Below are 24,243 nucleotides of genomic sequence, written 5' to 3'. Positions count from 1 at the left end.
TGGATCTGATCCATAATTATGAGTCCTAACATAAACCTGTGTACTACATAAACCTAACCTAAAATGCTGCTATTTAATAGGTTGGTTTTTAAAAATTCATTAAAAAACCCCAGTTCTATCTCCTGAGATGGATTTTAAGTGCTCTTTAATTAGAAGCAGGAAGGTGATTTAAATTTTAGATATAAATAATTATTAAATTCCTTTCCAAAGTATAAGTCTATGGCATTCTTCTTTGCTTTTAAAATAAAATGTAACTGATTGAATTCCACTAAATTTTATTAGATCTTCCCTGAAAAAGAAAAAAAAAATGTTTTTTTTAAGATTTTTAAATTTCCAAAATTCTAAAAAGAAAAAGTATTATAGAATTGCAGTTGGAATTCAATTGAGGATTATTTTCTATTCATTCAAGGAAATGGGTTTTAATAAATACCAATTTGCCCTTTCAAAATACACTGATTAACACATATTATTAACAGTCTACTTTTTGTGTTGGATGCTTTTGGTTACAAATAATGGAAAATCCCACCTAGAGTGCTTTAAACACAGGATACTTCTTGTGTTTAACAAAAGGCCAGAAGAGGCTGTCTCATGGTTGCTCCATAATGACCTGGGGACCCACTTTCAAACTGAAGCTCAGCGTTTCATACTCAGTTTTGTCTCAGTCAGTTGGCTAATGGAGCACAGGCCTCAAGTTCTCACATAACAAAGCCCAACACCAAATAGAACTCTTCCTCCAATCCCTCTCTCTCTTCAAGGTGAAAAGCCTCTCCTAGAAGCCCCAGAGGTCTCCCTGCTACATATCATTGGCCAGAAGTGAATTTCATATTTCAAAATCAGTCACGGCAATGGAAAATAAGATTGCCACAATAGTACAAAGCAATCAGGACTAATTCTCTGGCCCTGGGTACGCTGTGACTCTAATATCCTCAGGATTCTATGGGCAACGAAAGAGTAAGGAAACCCAACAGCTTCTGCCATGCATAACATGTGCAGAGTATTACATACATACTTTTAAACCTTTTTTTAAAAAAAGATGCATATACTTACAACTTATAAATGAAGAAACAGGCTTTAAGAAACCCCATAATTTGCCAAGGTCACACTGTTCATGAGCAGCCAAGTCTGAACCGAGGCTTGCCTGGCTCCGCAGCCTCTCTCTGAGCCATGCAGTCACTGATTCTACCATACCTAGAAGAAAACAATGAGCCAGGCTACTGAGGCTTGCAAGCCACTCATCTCAGGCTCTGTTTGCCGAGACATGATGAGAGTTTCAAACATATTTTCTTAGGAAGAAATGCTCATGTGTATCTTCTGTATATCCTCCACAAACGAGTATGTTTTGGTTCAAAGACAAACTTTCCCTCAAGTTGAGATGACAGGGACCATCAGTTCCACAGAAGGAAAAATATTACCCCTTCTAGTCTCTTCATAAACGGGTGCCGAGACCAGCATAGGTCATATGTCATTGGTGGCATCTTTTTGATGATTTGAGAGCCTCATAATTGTTTATTGACTCATACCCAGCTTCACTTCACTTCTGCTTCAGGAGAAACTATTTTTTCTATAATTTAGTGGTAAATGACTTTTGAATAATGAGAACTTGGAGGGAGGAAAGAGGAATTTATATGAAACGAGGCAAATAATTGAAGATGTTCATAATGCTAGTCATTTTTCTCCAGAAATAGCACCTGCTGAATTCCCTGTCTGGTTTTTTTTTCAGGTAGGAAAAAAACTAATAAAAAACAAGGCTCTGTGTTATCTTAAGATCTTGATGCTTAGGTAGTAAGTGGCAGAGCAGCTGCTACTCTCATAAAATTCGACAGTAGCAAAATTTAATGTTCTCGACAAGCTGCTAATTATATTTTTTGTTGATATATTCTTACTAAAATTTCGTATTCTTTGTCTTATTTTATATTTGCAATCTTCCATCATGAAAACATATATATACTTTTTATAAAGTATATATTTTTTATATATAAAGTATGTATACTTTATATATGTATACTTTATATATAGTATGTATATACTTTTTGCATATATATACTCTTAATATATACAAGTATATATAATTACATATAAATATATATAATAAAATACATAAGTACAGAGAGATGTACTTTTATATGTACATATATATATACACCCACCTTTCTAAGCTTTTAATACATTGTTTTAAAGTAAATGTTTACTTTAAAAACACTTTCAATCCCAAATGCATTTAATGAAACTATAATTATATTGATAAGTGAATAGAAGCGAAAAAGAAATGGCCCTTCGGGGTCATATTCCTAGCGTTGCTTTTAACTTGCCAATTGATGTGAATTTTGGTAATAGCTCTTTACTTTGTTTTTCCTTCTTTTTAAAATAGAACTTGAAAAACTCTCTAAGAAAATGGTGTGTTTTGGTATCGGTATCACAAGAAGAGAGCAAAGGAAACGTGTCATGCATATTTTACTTTAAGTAGCCACAGTTCACCTGTCCCTTTACCTCTCGTTTTTGCCTGCAAAAATATAAAAACAGCTCCGAGAGATGGAGTTAAGAATGGGGTAAGTTTCCAGTGTTTCTGGGAAGCAAGGAAAGAACTGAGCAATCTGCAACCTGAAATTATGCAAAATACAAATTCAGGTTGTCTGTAATGTACATGCTCCATGCTCCTTACAGTATCTCCCAAGAAAGCCTTTTGGAGTGAGAGTTTCATGTTGGATGTGGTAGCTAAGCAAATGTTGTCAATTCTTCCTAATTTTATATTTTTAGTTGCGCCTATCAGTTTAGAAATGTGCCTTTAAATGCTTTAAATAGTGCTGATCATTAATTATAGGTAGTTGTGGAAAAAAAAAGTATCCGTGCTCTGAACATTTAAAATATCCCTTCAAACATAATAAGCACAGTTCTACTTGGCCCATAGAAATGCCTTATCTTTTAGAACTTGATAGTTTACAGAGTACAGCGCCAGGCACGGTGGCTCACAACTGTAATCCCAGCACTTTGGAAGGCTGAGGTGGGTGGATCATGAGGTCAGGAGTTCAAGACCAGCCTGGCCAAGATGCTGAAACCCTGTCTCTACTGCAAATACAAAAATTAGCCAGGTGTGGGGGCATACACCTGTAATCCCAGCTACTCAGGAGGCTGTGGCAGGAGAATCTCTTGAACTCAGGTGGCAGAGATTGCAGTAAGCAGAGATTGCGCCACTGTACTCCAGCCTGGGCGACAGAGCAAGACTCCATCTCTAAATAAATAAATAGTTCACAGAGTACTGTGTGCTACATATCTCATTTGTTATCACATATCCCCATCTTCTTAGGTACACAGGTGCACCTAATTATTCCTGTTCCACAGGTAAAGGTGGGGTTCCAGGATACAAAGTAATGTCACATGGATTGTAGGGGAGCTCAGAAAAAAAAAATGGGTCATGGACCTAAAGTTAGACATTCCAGCTATTTTACGAGGTATACGGTTAAAAAAAAAATGGCTGGCAAAATGTCTTAAGAGAAATACAGGTAAAAAATCGAATAGCCTCATTCTGGTTTGTTTATACATAAGACCTACAAAAGGCAGCTTCAAAAGGCAGCAAAAAAGCTTTCTTCAGTGTGTGCATGATACTGCTGCCAAACCCTGATGCAGTTGGAATTCAGAGAACTTCAGCACTAAGACTAGCCCCTTCCTTTAATGGTGCTGTTCTCTCCTACTGATATTTTTAGTTTTATTTTTTCAATATCTTAACATCTTTATCAAAAACCTGTTGCCATTTTCTATATCTAGAAATGCAAAGTGAAAGACTATATTAACATTAACTTGGCCAAATTCTTATTGCTGCCAACGAAAAGCCTGTTATATACTGGCTGGTTTAAATGTAGACTATGCAAATTATTCACAATGTAGAAAGCATGATTATTGCTTTTCATAGTCTTATTTTAATGATGAAGACTTTCTTGTGCCTCTTCAAGATTTTTAACTATGTATTAATATACACTAACTTTTCCATATGGATGGTTATATACTTTGAAAATCAGCTCAGCATCACCCTGGTTCATGGGAGTTGTTAGTATAATATTTTGACATTGTTGTAAAAACAAACTAGGAAAAAATAGTTTGGCAGTTCTTCAAAATATTGAACACAGGTTTACCATATGACCTGACAATTTCACTTCCAAATATATACCCATGAGAAATTAAAATGTATGTGCAGTGCACACAAAAACTTTCACACAATATTTATAACAGCACTATTTATAATAGCCAAAAAATTAAAACAGCCTATGTGATTTTCAACTCATTAACAGATGAACAAAATGTGGAGCGTTTGCACAATAAAATACTATTTGGCAATAAAAAAATGAAATACAGATTATCATTTTAACATGGAAGTGTTACAACATTATGCCAAGCGAAAGAAGCTAGTCACAAAACACCGCCTCTCAAATGATTTCATGTGTATGTAATGTCCAGAATAGGAAAATCCATCAGGACAGATAGCAGACCAGTGCTTGCCTAGGACGAGGGTGGAGGCAGGCCTTTAGGGGTAAATAGGAAGTGACTGGTAGTGGGGAAAGGTTTTCTTTTGGGCATTTTGACATGTTCTATAATGTGGTGATAACTCCATAACTCTGAGTAGGTTTGTACTAGTTCATTCTCACATTGCTATAATGAAGTACCTGAGACTGGGTAATTTACAAAGAAAATAAGTTTAATTGACTCATAGTTCCACAGGCTGTAGAGGAAGCATGGCTGAGGACTTACTTACAATCATGGTGGAAGGCAAAGGGGAAGCAAGCATCCTCCATGACTGGAGCAGGAGGAAGAGACCAAAGGGGGAAGTGTTACACACTTTTAAACAACCGGATCTCATGAGAACTCACTCACTATCAGGAGAGCAGCAAGGGAGAATCGGCCCCCATGATCCAATCACCTCCCACCAGTCCTCCAACACCGAGGACTACAATTTGACATGAGATTTGGGTGGGGACACAAATCCAAACAACAGCAACACTAAAAAACAGTCCAGTTCTGTACATATTAAATGAGTGAATTACCTCAATAAAGATGTAAAAACAAAGTGCCTACTATACTTCTCTCAGGCTTTCTAATTTGATATTCAGGATTGGCTAAGTCAAAAGACCTCGATTCAGATCCTGGGTGACTGAGCAGTGTGTAGGCAATCACTTATCTCTCTGCTGTTACTGTTGCTGCTTCCTCCTTTTACACAAAGCAAGGTTTCCACTAGCTGATTTAAGATCAGTTCTAACTCTATGAACTGGGATTATTTGGATCTCTTCTTCCATAAAGGCAGAATAAGAAAAATGCTTTGTAATTACACATTACTTTGCCTGCCTTTTACTAGAATTCTCAGACATCGTGACTGAGGGATACGCAATTGCTAAGGGCAGATTTCCAGCTGAGAAAAACTTGAGCTCACATTAATCATGTGACTCAGAGTCCAGATGTGTGTTCACCAACAGGCTTGCAAAATACTCAAAAGCTTCACATTTGTAAAATCTACTCTGACATATACCTGATTACTCCTTATCTAATGTCAGCAGACTTTAAAGAATCTATAGACTTATGGAACTTGAGTTGGAAATATATGTCCTGTTCTATAGTACCTTTATGTATTCCCTAGACTGCAGATTCTATACTTTTTTGTATATTTGCTAAAATATAAAACCCATTGTCATTTAGGTAAATAAATATTTCATTTGAGATATCACATGCTCATTCTGATTATTTAAAAGGTGAAGGGAAAATATGTACCTCTGGCTGTGTGTTTCAGCTTATTATAAGTTAGCAATTTCCTTAGTTCCCTGCTCCCACCTTCATCCCATCCTTTTATTCCAAAGCAAAAAGAAGTCTAGAAACTGACCGAAAACAGAAAGGATGTGTTAAATGAGTACCAGTCTAGTTACCCCTGCTCCTACCACCACCACACACAAACACACACAAATCATTAAAATAAGACAGTCTATGTGTAACAATCTGAAAGGTATACAAATGTATTCATGACACTAATATTTGTAAATGCTCATAGCAGGCATTTTTTTTTTTTTTTTTTTTTTTTTTTTTGAGAAAGAGTCTCGCTCTGTCGCCCAGGCTGGAGTGCAGTGGCGCGATCTCGGCTCACTGCAAGCTCCGCCTCCCGGGTTCACGCCATTCTCCTGCCTCAGCCTCCCGAGTAGCTGGGACTACAGGCGCCCACAACCGCGCCCGGCTAATTTTTTGTATTTTTAGTAGAGACGGGGTTTCACCGTGGTCTCGATCTCCTGACCTTGTGATCCGCCCGCCTCGGCCTCCCAAAGTGCTGGGATTACAGGCGTGAGCCACCGCGCCCGGCCAGCAGGCATTTATCTTAATACACATGAGACCCAACTCTACAGGTGAAAAGGCTAGATAAGACAAGGCCACGTGTACTTTCTCTAATCCTCTACAAGGAATGTACCCATTCACTTTTGAGAGAGGAAAACAGGACCGATAGGGAAAGAACCTGCCTTTTTGAGGCTCTGAAATCATATCACATGTCTCTCTTTCAATTCTTCATTCTCCAGGTGCCCATAACCTGAAACACAAAGTATGCACAGGGAGCCCTTGAGATACTGTCCTATAGTACACATCTCACCTGAAAGCAAAGCAAGATCAAGCTATTGAAGCTCAAGTCTCCAGGATACATCCATTTCAATATATAAAATGAAAACATAAGTAGGGTAACACAGTGATATCAAAGGAGTGGTTTGATTTTCATCCCGTCTTATAAGTATGCTCTAACTCATTGCTACAAGAGGTCATATCTGAAAGTGGCAAAGTGACGACAGAGAATTTTCTATATTTAAAACTTCACTGTCAAGAAGATGCACGGGTGTACCTGTGGTAAATCATGGAACAAGACTGAAAATGAGCATGACACACCCTTTCTGCCACACACAATAAAGATTCCTTTTCTCAAGCTGTAGGAGTCATTGTTTGCAAAGCTCCTCAAGGCAAGCTGGGAAGCATGTCTGGAAAACAAAGGACTTTTTAATTGCTGCTGACATGAATGAACTCTCTGAAATAACAGCTGTGTCTTGAGATTACATTACAAGGCATGTGAGCAGGATGCAAAGCATCCTCATAAAAAGACAAAGCCAAAGAAGCCTTTTATTGCTTCTGAAAAAAATTCCCAAAGCTGGGATGCTTAATTTCAATTCCTACAGGATGCAGCAATCATATGTTTACAGAACGAAATTGAAAAACAACCTTTGTATTTGCGGTGGCTGATAAGAAACAAAATCCAAACAGACAGTTTGGGTAGGAGTTGGAAATCAGTTGGCAAGGTTATACTTGTATACAACGTAAAAGTTGGTGAGTGGCAATGACATCTGGCTATTAAAAATATTGTGCCAAGGGATTATTTCCTTTCTGTCTTTCTAGTCACAGAGTGTCTGCTACTGGGTTTAAATTATGGACAAAGGAACTCATTTAGAGAAATATTGACCTAGTCATACTTTAAAAGTTTATTACTACCCTGAGAGAAATGAACCTTGTGAAATTATAACTGCTGAACTACAACCAAGATCCTTTCAAAGACAGACCTCAAGAGGAAAGGAAGAGAAGGTTAAGGTTAAAGAGGAAAGAAGAGGACAAAGAAGATAGGGATTTAGCGAATAGACAAATGGATCTGACATCAAGGTAAGGATTATATACTATTTCTATAATTCCATTCATCACGCAACCTTATTTTAGACATTAAGTCTTCAGGGTAAGTGTTTCCACCAAAATTGCATACAAATGTGATGAAAGTGCATTTCCCATATTCTTCATCAGGTTCTCAGAAGGCTCTATAAACTTAAAGGTTGATAAACTATAGTGTGGAGCGTAAAGAAAGCTGAAAAACTTCTGACCCTCCTTCCATGCAGAGATGGAATCTATTTCTCTCTCTTGAATCTAAACTTGTGGACTACACTTTGACAATAGAGAGCATCAGAGATTATTCCACTCCAGTTCCAGACTCAGCCTACAGGAGAACTAGTGTCTCTTCCTTGATCTTCCAGAGCCCTGAGCTACTATCCTGAAACCATTGTATGTGAGAAGCCCAGGCCACATTGGAGAGGCCCTGGAAATGCTGTATGGAAAGAAAGAGAGGCCAGGGAGCACCATGGCACCAGATATGGGGGTGGAGAAGCCAGCTTGAGTGTATTCCACAGCTTCTACTGCTGCCAGCTTGAGCAAAGATGAATCACCCAGCCAGGCCCTTCCAGAATTCCTGACCCACAAAATCATGAATGAAATAAAATTATTGCATGAAATCATAAAATTCAGGTGTTAGCTATTTTAGATCAAGAAAATCCCACAACACACTGGGATTTTTTTTAAAAATTCTTAAGCATTTTACATACAACTCAAAACTTTTAGACATGCTATTAGATTATAAACTAACACATAATTCTACGTCAAAACTATTCATAATGTATTCCTATCTATTTTCTGTCCATCATGTTGTTTACTAATGAAGCACTTAACAGCTTTTGGTGGGGGGGGGGGAGGCGGGGATGAAAAGTTACCAAAAGAAAAATATAAACAAGCAAACAAACAAAAAACAGAACTCATCATTTTCAAAAATGTTTTCTTCAATGCAAATATTTAGTTTTTATCATTCTTAAACTTTACATCATGCCTAATTTCTTTCCAGTCCTCTAACTTCTTTATACGTTCTGCTCGCTGTTTTTTATTGTTCTTGCCTTTTAATACCTAATGACATTAACTAGTTCACACTGCCATAAAATGCTTTTGTCCTCAAAGGACTCACAGATAAGGGTTTTTTTCTTGAATAATCTGTAGACGCTTTACTGTTTATAAAACAGTTCTCATTTTATTTTTGCTAAAGATTGGTCTAAGTAATTTATATACACAAGAGAATTGAAAAATCATGATTTTTTCACTTGTTCAAGTTTAGATCCTATTACGTTTCTGAGTTCATATGACATTTTCCTTTCCCACAATATTGAGATAAACGAAAATGTTAGCTATATAAGGTCCAACTTGATTAAAGTGAAGATATTCTTTAAAATGTTCTATCTTCCCACTTACCTGGAATAAAGACTTTTGAAGTCTCAAAACTTTGGGGTCAACGTTAAGTAATTGCAATTTTAAACTCCAATTGGTCAAAAATTAAATGGTCTCATTCCATATAACAATCAAAAGCCCATATTTGTTTTTACATTAATTTAACATTTATTTAGTTAAAGTTTGCTGGAAGCAAAAACCTTTGACATCTTCTGGCGTCTTCTTTCTTTCCTACCAATTTTTTCCTTAGCCTACTCATCTTGGCTTCTACATCCTGCAATTATTTTAGGAAGAGGGTAGTAGAGGGGAAAAACTTGGGAAAGTCAAGTTCTTACCTCACCAGTATTGTTCAATTTGCTTTATGCTTCCTTGAATTTGAGAGGTTTTTACAGCTCACTCTTTCGCTGTGTTAGAAACAAACGCTGGGTGCTGCAAAGAAAACCAGAACTTAGGCAGAAAATATCTCAGCAAGCCACATTTACTTCTGCAGAAGGATGCTGCCTATGTCAGTCAGGATGGCAAGAGCACACCAAGCCAGGTGGGGCAGGGGTTTTTATCCCTAACGCAGTTCCTGTTCTGTGTCCTTTACCCATTGGCTGGAGTCGGACCACACAGTCTAAGCTGATCCAATCGGCTAGTGTTTGAAATTGAATAAGGCCAATTAGGGAAGAAGGGAGAGGCTGTCCCTTACCAACCAGGCAGGAAGGGTTGTTTACAGAGTAAGAGGTTTGCTAGTTACAGATTAAGCAGAGAAACAAGTGCTCATTACAGATTAAGCAGGAGGGGCTGTGTACAGAGCAAGAAAAGCCAAGGAAGCCTAGAAAAGGAACTTATCATTTCTGGCACCTGGTACGTGTAGGAGTTCTTAAGAAATTCCTTCATTTCTACAGACCCCTTAAGGATCATGCACTCTCTTCTGGTTTGTGTGTCTTCAGGGCCCTGAAAATCCAATATTTCACCTCCAGCTCCTTCCACTGGGCTCCCATTTCCCCTCTAGGAGTCTCATTAAATTAACATCTAGGATAACTCGACCCTGCACCTCTCATTAGCATTAGATAGAGAAGAGTAGTGATAGAGATTTTGCTTTAAATCCCATATTGCCACCTCCTCTCCCTATAACTGAATTTCTTTTTTTACTTGACCATGACGATTTGGATACCTAATTAGATAATAATACAGCATAATTCTGTTCAAAAATCTATAGGCTTGTGCTCATATAACCCAACTACCTTTTTCTTTCTCACTGATGTTCACCCTTCCCAAAATGTTTTGTCTGCAATAATACTTACTGTTATAAAAGGTTGCCTGATAATATTTTCTAATCTGTATTAAGCAGTATTGTGAGTCCCCAGAGTTAATATCAATTCAAAATTACTCTTTATTTATTTACATTTTTTTCATAGAGACAGGGTCTCACTACATTGTCCATTCTGGTCTTGACCTCTTGGACTCAAGCAATCCTCTTACCTCAGCCTCTCAAAGTGCTGGGACGACAGGAATGAGCCATTGTACCCAGTCACAAAACAATTCTTTAAAGATGGTTATAATGGTCCTTCAATCATAATCATAGTATTTTTAAACTTTTAACTTTAGTGTATAGTTTCATTTAGCTGGCTTTGACATAAAGGTATAATTATAATGAAAGATATCTGCTAATCTCACCTTTCCTGGAACCAGTGCCTTACACAAAGATCCTAATACCAGCTCTACAGAGAAAATTATGGAAAAAATCATCTGTCTTGTTAGTCCCTAGTGATAGCACCTGAGGGACATGAGTATCAAAACTATGTTCTATCTTTCTTATTCAATCTTTGTTTTTTAAATTATAGAAATAAATATTATGATCATTTGCAGTCATTTGGCATTTCTCTTCTCAGTATCAAAAATGGTGATTTATTTTTAGTACCTGAAACATCACACCTATATTAGCATTGCGGAATTTCTTGTCCTTTTTTGTTCCTCACAGAACTTCTAACCCAACCTATAACAATCTTCAATGGAAAACACTCATTATCATCTAATTTTTTCTTTGAACTTGTTATTACTCTTCTTTATAAAGAAATTTACATGAAAATTTTTAATAAGAAATAGCTCTTTTACAAATGCCCAGCATTTGAGTCTCTTTATATCTCATTTCTTAATTTAATTTGACATCTTTTCATCACTAAATTCTGAAAATATAGAAACTACTTATTTGATTATCATTCCCCATGTATACAAGTCAAAAGGTGGTGATCATGCCTGTAATTGTTCATTTGGAGAGTGAACTTGACTGGGCTATTGGGTGCCCAGATTACACATTTTTCTGTTTTGGTCTATAAGGGTGTTTTCAGATGAGATTAGTATTTGAACTAGTTAACTCAGTAAAGTAGACTGCCCTCCACAATGTAGGTGGGCGCTTTTCAGTCTGTTGAGAGCCTGAATAGAACAAAATGCAGGGAAATTAAGAATTCTTTCCCTTACTACCTACCAGGTTGAGCTGTGACATTGGTCTTCTCATGCCATTGGACTTGGATTTATACCATCAGTTCTAAGGCCTTCAGACTCAGGCCAAAATTACACCACCAGCTCTCTTGGATCTCCAGTTTTAGGTGACAAATCATGGGACTTCTCAACCTCAGTAACTCATGTATGTACATGATTTCATTTATATGTAATGTCTAGAATATGCAAAAATATAGAGTTAGAAAGTAGATTCATGATTGCCGAGGGCTAAAGGAATTAGGAGAAATAGAAACTAACTGCTAGTGGCTACATAGTTTCTTTTGTAGTTGATAAAATTTTCTAAAATTAGATTATAGTGATGGTTAAATAATGTGAATACACTGCATTATCTACTATAAATATGAATGTGTGATCAATTGTGAATATACTAAAAACTATTGAACTGTACACTTTAAATGGGTGAATTTTATGGTTTGTGAAATGTATCTCAATAAAGTCATTTTAAAAAGATGATGGGTGGTTGCTTTTTTAAATGTTCTTTTAAAATTTATTTGTAGAATCATTTTGTAATATACATAATGACTTGGGGACAATAAAAGTATACTCACTATTAACATGCTAAAATTCTACTGACTTTTATTGATACGTAATAATTGTACATGTTTACGGGGTGCACATAACATTTGGATACACTCATACATGCATAATACTCAAATCAGGGTAACGGGGATTTCTATCACCTCAAACATTTATAATTTTTTTGTGTTGGCAATATTCAAATCTTTTCTTCTAACTATTTTTAAAATTACAATGACTTATTAACTGTTGTCTCCTGTAGTGCTATCAGACACTAAAACTTATTCCTTTTATATAATTGTATTTTTGTACTCATTAAACAACCACTCATCATCTCCTCCCCACCTTACCATTCTGGTAACCCTCATTCTACTCTCTACCTCCATGGAATTTCAATGTTTTTAGCTTCCATATATGAATGAGAACATTCAATATTTGTCTTCCTTAACTTGGCTTATTTCACTTGACATAACGTCCTTCAGTTTCATTCACGTTGCTACAAATGACAGCATTTTATTATTTTTTATGGCTGAATAATATTTAATTGTGCATATATACCACATCATCTTTATTCATTCATCTATTGATGTTCACATGCATTGATTCTATATTTTGACTATCATAAACAGTGCTGCAGTAAACATGAGAGTGCAGATAGCTCTTTGATATACTGATCTCCTTTATTTTGGGTATATATACCCAACAGTGGGATTACTGGATCATAGATGTAGATCTCTTTTTAGTTTTCTAAGGAGCCAGTACCCCATTTTCCATAGTGGCTGTACTAATTTACATTCTGATCAACAGTGTATAAGAGTTCTACTTTCTCTATATCCTCACAAGCATCTGTTATTGCCTTTCTTTTTGACACAAGCCATTTTCATTGGGGTGAAATGGTATCTCATTGTGGTTTTAACTTGCATCTAACTGATGATTAGTGATGTTGAGCATTTTTTCATACACCTTTTGGCGTTGGCCACATTGGCTCACCCCTGTAATTCCAGCACTTTGGGAAGCCAAAATGGGAAGATCACTTGAGCCCAGGAGTTTGAGACCAGCCTAGGCAACATAGTGAGTCCCGGTCTCTACAGAATATTTAAAAATTAGCCAAGCATGGTGGTATGCACCCATGGTCCCAGCTACTTAGGAGGTTGAGGTGGGAGAATCACTTGGGCCTGGGAGGTCAAGACTGCAGTGATCCAGGATGGCACCACTGTAGCCTGGGTGACAGAGTGAAACTCTGACTCAAATACACACACACGCACACACACACACACACACCCCTGTTAGTCATTTGTATATCTTCTTTTGGTAAATGTTTGTTCAGATCATTTGCCTATTTTTTAATTGGATTATTTGTTTATTTTTCCTATTGAGTCATTTGTGTTCCTTATGTATTCTGGTTATTAGTCCTTTGTCAGATGAATAGTCAGCAAATATTTTATCCCATTTTGTAGGTTGTCTACGTTCTGTTAATTGCTTACTTTGCTGTGCTGAAGCTTTTTAGATTGATGAAATCCATTTGTTGATTTTTCCTTTTGTTGCCTGTGCTTTTGAAGTCTTGTTTAAAAAAAAAAATCTTTGCCCAGACCAATATCCCGAAGTATTTCCCCAGGTTTTTTCTAGTAGATTCATAGTTTTAGGTCTTATATTTTAGTCTTTAATCCATTTTATTTTATTTCTGTGTATGGTGAATGGTAGGGATCTAGTTTCATTCTTCCGCATGTGGATATCCAGTTTCTTCATCACAATTTATGGAAAAGACTGTCCTTTCCCCAGTGTGGGTTCTTGTAACCTTTGTTAAAAATAAGTTGACTGCAGATCTGTGAATTTATTTTGGGGTTCTCTATTCTATTTCATTGGTCCATATGTCAGTTTTTATATCAGTAGCATGCTGTTTTGATTACTATAGTTTTGCAGTATATTTGAAGTGTGATTCCTCCAGCTTTGTTTTCTCTGCTCAGGACTGCTATGGCTATTCAGGGTCTTCTGTGATTCAATACAAATGTTAAGACCATTTTTTTCATTTCCATAAAGAATGTCATATTCGTGGCACCAATGTGTTTTGACAAGGATTGCAATGAATCTGTAAGTAGCTTTGGGTAGTATGGACATTTTAACAATAATATGTTCTTCAGGGTTATTGGTCTTTAGGGTTTTGTTGTTGTTGTGTTCTGTCCTGGTTTGGGTATTAGGGTAATGCTGGCCTCTTAGAATAATTTTGGAAGTTGTCTTTGTTCATTTTTGTGTCGTTAAAAAGGAATACCTGAGGCTAGGTAATCTATACAGAAAAAGGAGTTCATTTGGCTGATGGTTCTGCAGATTGTACAAGAAGCATGGTACCAGTACCTACTTCTGGTGAGGGCTTCAGGCTGCTTCCACTCATGATGGAAGGCAAGCATAGGGAACATGTGCAGAGATCAATGGCAAGAGAGAGAAAGCAAGAAAGGAAGGAAGGTTCCAGGCCCCTTTTAAGGATCAACTGTTGGAGGAACTCCCATGGGAACTAATAAACCAAGAATTCATTCATTACCCCAAGGACAGCATCAAGCAATTCATGAGGGATCTAACTCCAAGACCCAAGTACTTTCCCTTAGGCCCCATCTTTAACATTGGGGATCAAATTTCAACATAAGTTTGAAGGCACAAATACCCATACTATAGCATAAGTATTACCTTCTCTTCGATTTTTTTGGAATAATTTAAGAAGACTTGGTACTTGTTCTTCTTTAAGTGTTTGGTAGAATTCAGCAGTTAAGCCATCAGGACTGGGTCTTCTTTTCAATTGGAGACTTATTACAGACTCAATCTTGCTACTTGTTATTCACCTCTTCTATTTCTTCATGCTTCAATCTCGATAGGTTTCGTGTGTTCATGAATATGTCTATTTCTTCTAGGTTTTCCAATTTGTTGGTATTCATAATAGTCTCTAATGATTCTTTGAATTTCTGTGATATCAGTTGTAATGACTTCTTTCTTATCTCTGATTTTATTTGTTTGGATTTTCTCTTTTTTTGTTAGTCTACCTAAAAGTTTGTCAATTTTGTTTATCTTTTCAAGAAAATAATTTTTTGTTTGGTTGATGTTTTGTACTTTTCTAAATCTCCATTTTCTTTATTTCTGCTGTTATCTTTATTATTTCTTTTTTTCCACTAATTTTGGGTTGGGCTATTTCTTGTGCTTCCAGTTCCTTGATGTGAGTTATTAGGGTGTTTATTTGAAGTATTTCAACTTTTTTGACATAAGTGTTTAATGCTATAAACTTCCCTCTTAGCATTGCTTTTGCTGTATCTCATAGATTCTGCAAGTTGTGTTTCCATTTTCATTTGTCTCAAGAAATTTTTTAACTTCCTTTTCAATTTCTTCATTGGCCAATTTGTTGTTCAGAAGCCTGTTGTTTAATTTACATACATTTGTAGACTTTCCAATATTCTTTCTGTTACTGATTTTCAGTTTCATTCTATTGTGGTCAGAAATACTTGATACAATTTCTACTTTTTGTTAGTTTATTAAGACTTGTTTTTTGACCTAATATATAGACTATTCTGGAGAATGTTCCATGTGCTGTTAAGAAAAACGTTTATTTTTCAACTGTTGAATGGAATATCCTGTAAATATCTGTTAGGTCCCCTTCTTCTACAGTGCAGTTTAACTCTGATGGACCTTTTTTAATTACCTATCTGGATAGTCTGTCTATTGCAAAAATAAGGTGTTGAAGCCTCCTGCTATTATTGTGTTGCAGTCTTAATATTTGTTATATATTTGGGTGCTCCAGTGCTGGGTACATACATATTCACAATTTTTATATTCTCTTGCTGTTTTGACTCCTTTATCATGATATAATGACCTTCTTTGTCTTTTATTTACCATTCTGACTTAAAGTATACTTTATCTAGTATCGCTACTCCTTCTCTTTTTTGGTTTCCATTTGCACGGAATATCTTTTTCCACCCCTTCCCTTTCAGTCCATAAGAGTCTTTATAGGTGAAGTGGGTTTATTTTAGACAGTATATATATTTGTGTCATTGCCTTTTTTATACATTTAGTCACTCTCCTTTTTAATTGGGAAATTGAATTAATTTACATTCAGGATTATTATTGATAGATAAGAGAATATTACTCCCATTGTGTTACTTGTTTTCTGGTTGTTTTGTAGATTCTTTCCTCTTTTTTCCTTTCTTTTTTTTTATTATTTTTCTTTTTTTTAAATTTATTTATTATTATTATACTTTAAGTTGTAGGGTACATGTGCATAACGTGCAGGTTTGCTACATATGTATACTTGTGCCATGTTGGTGTGCTGCACCCATCAACTTGTCATTTACATCAGGTATAACTCCCAATGCAATCCCTCCCCCCTCCCCCCTCCCCATGATAGGCCCCGGTGTGTGATGTTCCCCTTCCTGAGTCCAAGTGATCTCATTGTTCAGTTCCCACCTATGAGTGAGAACATGCGGTGTTTGGTTTTCTGTTCTTGCGATAGATTGCTAAGAATGATGGTTTCCAGCTGCATCCATGTCCCTACAAAGGACACAAACTCATCCTTTTTGATGGCTGCATAGTATTCCATGGTGTATATGTGCCACATTTTCTTAATCCAATCTGTCACTGATGGACATTTGGGTTGATTCCAAGTCTTTGCTATTGTGAATAGTGCTGCAATAAACATACGAGTGCATGTGTCTTTATAGCAGCATAATTTATAATCCTTTGGGTATATACCCAGTAATGGGATGGCTGGGTCATATGGTACATCTAGTTCTAGATCCTTGAGGAATCGCCATACTGTTTTCCATAATGGTTGAACTAGTTTACAATCCCACCAACAGTGTAAAAGTGTTCCTATTTCTCCACATCCTCTCCAGCACCTGTTGTTTCCTGACTTTTTAATGATCGCCATTCTAACTGGTGTGAGATGGTATCTCATTGTGGTTTTGATTTGCATTTCTCTGATAGCCAGTGATGATGAGCATTTTTTCATGTGTCTGTTGGCTGTATGAATGTCTTCTTTTGAGAAATGTCTGTTCATATCCTTTGCCCACTTTTTGATGGGGTTGTTTGTTTTTTTCTTGTAAATTTGTTTGAGTTCTTTGTAGGTTCTGGATATTAGCCCTTTGTCAGATGAGTAGGTTGCAAAAATTTTCTCCCATTCTGTAGGTTGCCTGTTCACTCTGATGGTAGTTTCTTTTGCTGTGCAGAAGCTCCTTAGTTTAATGAGATCCCATTTGTCAATTTTGGCTTTTGCTGCCGTTGCTTTTGGTGTTTTAGACATGAAGTCTTTGCCCATGCCTATGTCCTGAATGGTACTACCTAGGTTTTCCTCTAGGATTTTTATGGTATTAGGTTTAACATTTAAGTCTCTAATCCATCTTGAATTAATTTTCGTATAAGGAGTAAGGAATGGATCCAGTTTCAGCTTTCTACTTATGGCTAGCCAATTTTCCCAGCACCATTTATTAAATAGGGAATCCTTTCCCCATTTCTTGTTTCTCTCAGGTTTGTCAAAGATCAGATGGCTGTAGATGTGTGGTATTATTTCTGAGGACTCTGTTCTGTTCCATTGGTCTATATCTCTGTTTTGGTACCAGTACCATGCTGTTTTGGTTACTGTAGCCTTGTAGTATAGTTTGAAGTCAGGTAGCGTGATGCCTCCAGCTTTGTTCTTTTGACTTAGGATTGTCTTGGAGATGCGGGCTCTTTTTTGGTTCCATATGAACTTTAAAGCAGTTTTTTCCAATTCTGTGAAGAAACTCATTGGTAGCTTGATGGGGATGGCATTGAATCTATAAATTACCTTGGGCAGTATGGCCATTTTCACGATATTGATTCTTCCTATCCATGAGCATGGTATGTTCTTCCATTTGTTTGTGTCCTCTTTGATTTCACTGAGCAGTGGTTTGTAGTTCTCCTTGAAGAGGTCCTTTACATCCCTTGTAAGTTGGATTCCTAGGTATTTGATTCTCTTTGAAGCAATTGTGAATGGAAGTTCATTCCTGATTTGGCTCTCTGTTTGTCTGTTACTGGTGTATAAGAATGCTTGTGATTTTTGCACATTAATTTTGTATCCTGAGACTTTGCTGAAGTTGCTTATCAGCTTAAGGAGACTTTGGGCTGAGACAATGGGGTTTTCTAAATATACAATCATGTCATCTGCAAACAGGGACAGTTTGACTTCTTCTTTTCCTAACTGAATACCCTTGATTTCTTTCTCTTGCCTAATTGCCCTAGCCAGAACTTCCAACACTATGTTGAATAGGAGTGGTGAGAGAGGGCATCCCTGTCTTGTGCCAGTTTTCAAAGGGAATTTTTCCAGTTTTTGCCCATTCAGTATGATATTGGCTGTGGGTTTGTCATAAATAGCTCTTATTATTTTGAGGTACGTTCCATCAATACCGAATTTATTGAGCGTTTTTAGCATGAAGGGCTGTTGAATTTTGTCAAAAGCCTTTTCTGCATCTATTGAGATAATCATGTGGTTCTTGTCTTTGGTTCTGTTTATATGCTGGATTATGTTTATTGATTTGTGAATGTTGAATCAGCCTTGCATCCCAGGGATGAAGCCCACTTGATCATGGTGGATAAGCTTTTTGATGTGTTGCTGAATCCGGTTTGCCAGTATTTTATTGAGGATTTTTGCATCGATATTCATCAGGGATATTGGTCTAAAATTCTCTTTTTTTGTTGTGTCTCTGCCAGGCTTTGGTATCAGGATGATGTTGGCCTCATAAAATGAGTTAGGGAGGATTCCCTCTTTTTCTATTGATTGGAATAGTTTCAGAAGGAATGGTACCAACTCCTCCTTGTACCTCTGGTAGAATTCAGCTGTGAATCCATCTGGTCCTGGACTTTTTTTGGTTGGTAGGCTATTAATTATTGCCTCAATTTCAGAGCCTGCTATTGGTCTATTCAGGGATTCAACTTCTTCCTGGTTTAGTCTTGGAAGAGTGTAAGTGTCCAGGAAATTATCCATTTCTTCTAGATTTTCCAGTTTATTTGCATAGAGGTGTTTATAGTATTCTCTGATGGTAGTTTGTATTTCTGTGGGGTCGGTGGTGATATCCCCTTTATCATTTTTAATTGTGTCGATTTGATTCTTCTCTCTTTTCTTCTTTATTAGTCTTGCTAGTGGTCTGTCAATTTTGTTGATCTTTTCAAAAAACCAACTCCTGGATTCATTGATTTTTTGGAGAGTTTTTTGTGTCTCTATCTCCTTCAGTTCTGCTCTTAGTTATTTCTAGCCTTCTGATAGCTTTCGAATGTGTTTGCTCTTGCTTCTCTAGTTCTTTTAATTGCGATGTTAGAGTGTCAATTTTAGATCTTTCCTGCTTTCTCTTGTGGGCATTTAGTGCTATAAATTTCCCTCTACACACTGCTTTAAATGTGTCCCAGAGATTCTGGTATGTTGTATCTTTGTTCTCATTGGTTTCAAAGAACATCTTTATTTCTGCCTTCATTTCGTTATGTACCCAGTAGTCATTCAGGAGCAGGTTGTTCAGTTTCCATGTAGTTGAGCGGTTTTGAGTGAGTTTCTTAGTCCTGAGTTCTAGTTTGATTGCACTGTGGTCTGAGAGACAGTTTGTTATAATTTCTGTTCTTGTACATTTGCTGAGGAGTGCTTTACTTCCAATTACGTGGTCGATTTTGGAGTAAGTACGATGTGGTGCTGAGAAGAATGTATATTCTGTTGATTTGGGGTGGAGAGTTCTATAGATGTCTATTAGGTCTGCTTGCTGCAGAGATGAGTTCAATTCCTGGATATCCTTGTTAACTTTCTGTCTCGTTGATCTGTCTAATGTTGACAGTGGAGTGTTGAAGTCTCCCATTATTATTGTATGGGAGTCTAAGTCTCTTTGTAAGTCTCTAAGGACTTGCTTTATGAATCTGGGTGCTCCTGTATTGGGTGCATATATATTTAGGAGAGTTAGCTCTTCCTGTTGAATTGATCCCTTTACCATTATGTAATGGCCTTCTTTGTCTCTTTTGATCTTTGATGGTTTAAAGTCTGTTTTATCAGAGACTAGTATTGCAACCCCCGCTTTTTTTTGTTCTCCATTTGCTTGGTAAATCTTCCTCCATCCCTTTATTTTGAGCCTATGTATGTCTCTGCGTGTGAGATGGGTCTCCTGAATACAGCAGACTGATGGATCTTGACTCTTTATCCAGTTTGCCAGTCTGTGTCTTTTAATTGGAGCATTTAGTCCATTTACATTTAAGGTTAAGATTGTTATGTGTGAACTTGATCCTGCCATTATGATATTAACTGGTTATTTTGCTCGTTAGTTGATGCAGTTTCTTCCTAGACTCGATGGTCTTTACATTTTGGCATATTTTTGCAATGGCTGGTACTGGTTGTTCCTTTCCATGTTTAGTGCTTCCTTCAGTGTCTCTTGTAAGACAGGCCTAGTGGTGACAAAATCTCTAAGCATTTGCTTATCTGTAAAGGATTTTATTTCTCCTTCACTTATGAAACTTAGTTTGGCTGGATATGAAATTCTGGGTTTAAAATTCTTTTCTTTAAGAATGTTGAATATTGGCCCCCACTCTCTTCTGGCTTGGAGAGTTTCTGCCGAGAGATCTGCTGTTAGTCTGATGGGCTTCCCTTTGTGGGTAACCCGACCTTTCTCTCTGGCTGCCCTTAAGATTTTTTCCTTCATTTCAACTTTGGTGAATCTGGCAATTATGTGTCTTGGAGTTGCTCTTCTCGAGGAGTATCTTTGTGGCGTTCTCTGTATTTCCTGGATTTGAATGTTGGCCTGCCCTACTAGGTTGGGGAAGTTCTCCTGGATGATATCCTGAAGAGTGTTTTCCAACTTGGTTCCATTTTCCCCCTCACTTTCAGGCACCCCAATCAGACGTAGATTTGGTCTTTTTACATAATCCCATACTTCTTGCAGGCTTTGTTCATTTCTTTTTCTTCTTTTTTCTTTTGGTTTCTCTTCTCGCTTCATTTCATTCATTTGATCCTCAATCGCTGATACTCTTTCTTCCAGTTGATCGAGTCGGTTACTGAAGCTTGTGCATTTGTCACGTATTTCTCGTGTCATGGTTTTCATCTCTTTCATTTCGTTTAGGACCTTCTCTGCATTAATTACTCTAGCCATCAATTCTTCCACTTTTTTTTCAAGATTTTTAGTTTCTTTGCGCTGGGTACGTAATTCCTCCTTTAGCCCTGAGAAATTTGAGGACTGAAGCCTTCTTCTCTCATCTCGTCAAAGTCATTCTCCGTCCAGCTTTGATCCGTTGCTGGCGATGAGCTGCGCTCCTTTGCTGGGGGAGATGCGCTCTTATTTTTTGAATTTCCAGCTTTTCTGCCCTGCTTTTTCCCCATCTTTGTGGTTTTATCTGCCTCTGGTCTTTGATGATGGTGATGTACTGATGGGGTTTTGGTGTAGGTGTCCTTCCTGTTTGATAGTTTTCCTTCTAACAGTCAGGACCCTCAGCTGTAGGTCTGTTGGAGATTGCTTGAGGTCCACTCCAGACCCTGTTTGCCTGGGTATCAGCAGCAGAGGCTGCAGAAGATAGAATATTTCTGAACAGCGAGTGTACCTGTCTGATTCTTGCTTTGGAAGCTTCCTCTCAGGGGTGTACTCCACCCTGTGAGGTGTGGGGTGTCAGACTGCCCCTAGTGGGGGATGTCTCCCAGTTAGGCTACTCAGGGGTCAGGGACCCACTTCAGCAGGGAGTCTGTCCCTTCTCAGATCTCAACCTCCGTGTTGGGAGATCCACTGCTCTCTTCAAAGCTGTCAGACAGAGTCGTTTGCGTCTGCAGAGGTTTCGGCTGTGTTTGTTATTGCCCTGTCCCCAGAGGTGGAGTCTACAGAGACAGGCAGGTTTCCTTGAGCTGCTGTGAGCTCCACCCAGTTCGAGCTTCCCAGCAGCTTTGTTTACCTACTTAAGCCTCAGCAATGGCGGGCGCCCCTCCCCCAGCCTCGCTGCTGCCTTGCCGGTAGATCACAGACTGCTGTGCTAGCAATGAGGGAGGCTCCGTGGGTGGGGGACCCTCCCGACCAGGTGTGGGATATGATCTCCTGGTGTGCCTGTTTGCTTAAAGCGCAGTATTGGGGTGGGAGTTACCCGATTTTCCAGGTGTTGTGTGTCTCCGTTCCCCTGGCTAGGAAAAGGGATTCCCTTCCCCCTTGTGCTTCCCAGGTGAGGCAATGCCTCGCCCTGCTTCAGCTCTCGCTGGTCGGGCTGCAGCAGCTGACCAGCACCGATCGTCCGGCACTCCCCAGTGAGATGAACCCAGTACCTCAGTTGAAAATGGCTCAAGCCTGTAATCCCAGCACTTTGGGAGGCTGAGATGGGCGGATCACAAGTTCAGGAGATCGAGACCATCCTGGCTAACACGGTGAAACCCCGTCTCTACTAAAAAAATACAAAAAACTAGCCGGGCGAGGTGGCGGGCGCCTGTGGTCCCAGCTACTCCGGAGGCTGAGGCAGGAGAATGGCGTAAACCCGGGAGGCGGAGCTTGCAGTGAGCTGAAATCCGGCCACTGCACTCCAGCCTGGGCGACAGAGCCAGACTCAGTCTCAAAAAAAAAAAAAAGAAAATGCAGAAATCACCGGTCTTCTGTGTCGCTCGCGCTGGGAGTTGGAGACTGGAGCTGTTCCTATTCGGCCTTTTTTCCTTTCTTACTATCTCCCTTTGTGATTAAGTCGTTTCCATTAGTAATATGTTTTGATTCCATGCCATGAATTGTTAGTGTGTCAATTATAAATTTTTGCTTTGAGGTTACAGAAAACATCTTACAGTTTTTTGTGGGGTTGTTTGTTTGTTTGCTTTTGAGACAGAGTTTTGCTCTTATTGCTCAGGCTGGAGTACAGCAGTGGGATCTCAGCTCACCACAACCTCTCCCTCCCGGGTTCAAGTGATTCTCCTGCCTCAGCCTCCCGAGTAGCTGGGATTACAGAAATGCGCCACCATGCCCAGTTAATTTTGTATTTTTAATAGAAACGGGGTTTCTCCATGTTGGTCAGACTGGTCTCAAACTCTCGACCTCAGGTGATTCAACCGCCTTGGCCTCCCAAAGTGCTGGGATTACAGGTGTGAGCCACCTCGCCTGGCCCATCTTCCAGTTTTATCGTTATAGCAGGTTATTATAAACTGATAACAACTTAAATTTGATCACAAAAAAAAGAAAAGTAACAAAAACAAACTTAGCACTGTAACACCATTCTCCCACATTTTGACTTTTTAATGTTTTCATTTAAAACTTTTTATATTTCCTGTCTGTTAATTGTCATAGTTATTGTTTTTAATAGTTTTATCTTATAGTCTTCACAATGAAGATATAAGTGGTTTACTTACCCCAGTGACAGTATTTTATTGATTTTACTGATTGGTCTGTTTTCTTCAATCAGTGAGTTTTCTACTTGTGGACACTTTTCTGGTTACACATTAGCATCTAGTTCTTTCCAGTTGAAGACATCTCTTTAGCATTTCTTTCAAGATAAACCTGATGTGAAATTCTGATGAATTCCCTCAGCATTTGTTTGTCTGGGAAAGTCTTTATTTCTTCTTTATCTTTGAAGAGTTGTTTTGCTATGTACAGTATCCTTGCTTGGCAGATTTTTTCTTTCAGCACTTTCAATAGAGCATCTCACTCTCTCCTACCCAGGAAGGCTCCTGCTGAAAAAATTACTGAAACATATATTGGGGTTCCATTGAGTATAATATTTGTTTCTCTTGCTGCTTTGAGTATTTTTTTCTTTGTCCTTGATTTTTTTTCTAATTTGATTATAATATGCATTGGGGAATTCCTCTTTGGGTTGAATTTTATTGATGACCTTTGAGCTTCCAGTACCTGGAGACTGTCATCTTTCTCCAGATTTAGTAAAGTTTCAGACAATAGTTTGAGATGCTTTCACAGCCATTTCCTGTCTCATCTCTTTCAGGAAATTATATTATATGGCGACTCAATTGCTTGATTGTGTCCCATAATTTTAATAGGCCTTCATCACTTTTTTATTACTTTTTTATTTTACTACTCTGTGTAATTTCATATATTCTGCCTTCAAGATTCCTAAGTCTTCCCTCTGTTTATTCAATTCTCCCTTTGAATCTTTCCAATTAGTTTTTTAGTTCAGTTATTGTGCTCTTTACTTCTGGAATTTCTGTTTTTTTAATTATTTTGTTTTGTTTTTTAAAATTTCTCACTTTGCAGCCAGGCACAGTGGCTCATGCCTGTAATCCCA

The 24,243-nt window shown here is 37.9% G+C and overlaps 1 long non-coding RNA gene across 1 annotated transcript in view; it reads right to left on the bottom strand.

Moving 5' to 3' along the window:
• LOC144340874 (uncharacterized) overlaps positions 1-9,555 on the bottom strand; it is a 56,958-nt gene extending 47,403 nt beyond the window's left edge. Inside the window, exon 1 of the long non-coding RNA XR_013417383.1 lies at positions 9,363-9,555. This is a non-coding gene — a long non-coding RNA (uncharacterized LOC144340874). The remainder of the gene's footprint in view (positions 1-9,362) is intronic.
• Between the last annotated feature and the right edge of the window lie 14,688 nt (positions 9,556-24,243).

This window comes from Macaca mulatta, chromosome 5 (assembly GCF_049350105.2).
Source record: "Macaca mulatta isolate MMU2019108-1 chromosome 5, T2T-MMU8v2.0, whole genome shotgun sequence".
Classification (NCBI taxonomy): Eukaryota; Metazoa; Chordata; class Mammalia; order Primates; family Cercopithecidae; genus Macaca; species Macaca mulatta.
The sequence above is the reverse complement of the archived record's forward strand: the minus strand, read 5'-3'. Positions and strand labels throughout refer to the sequence as shown.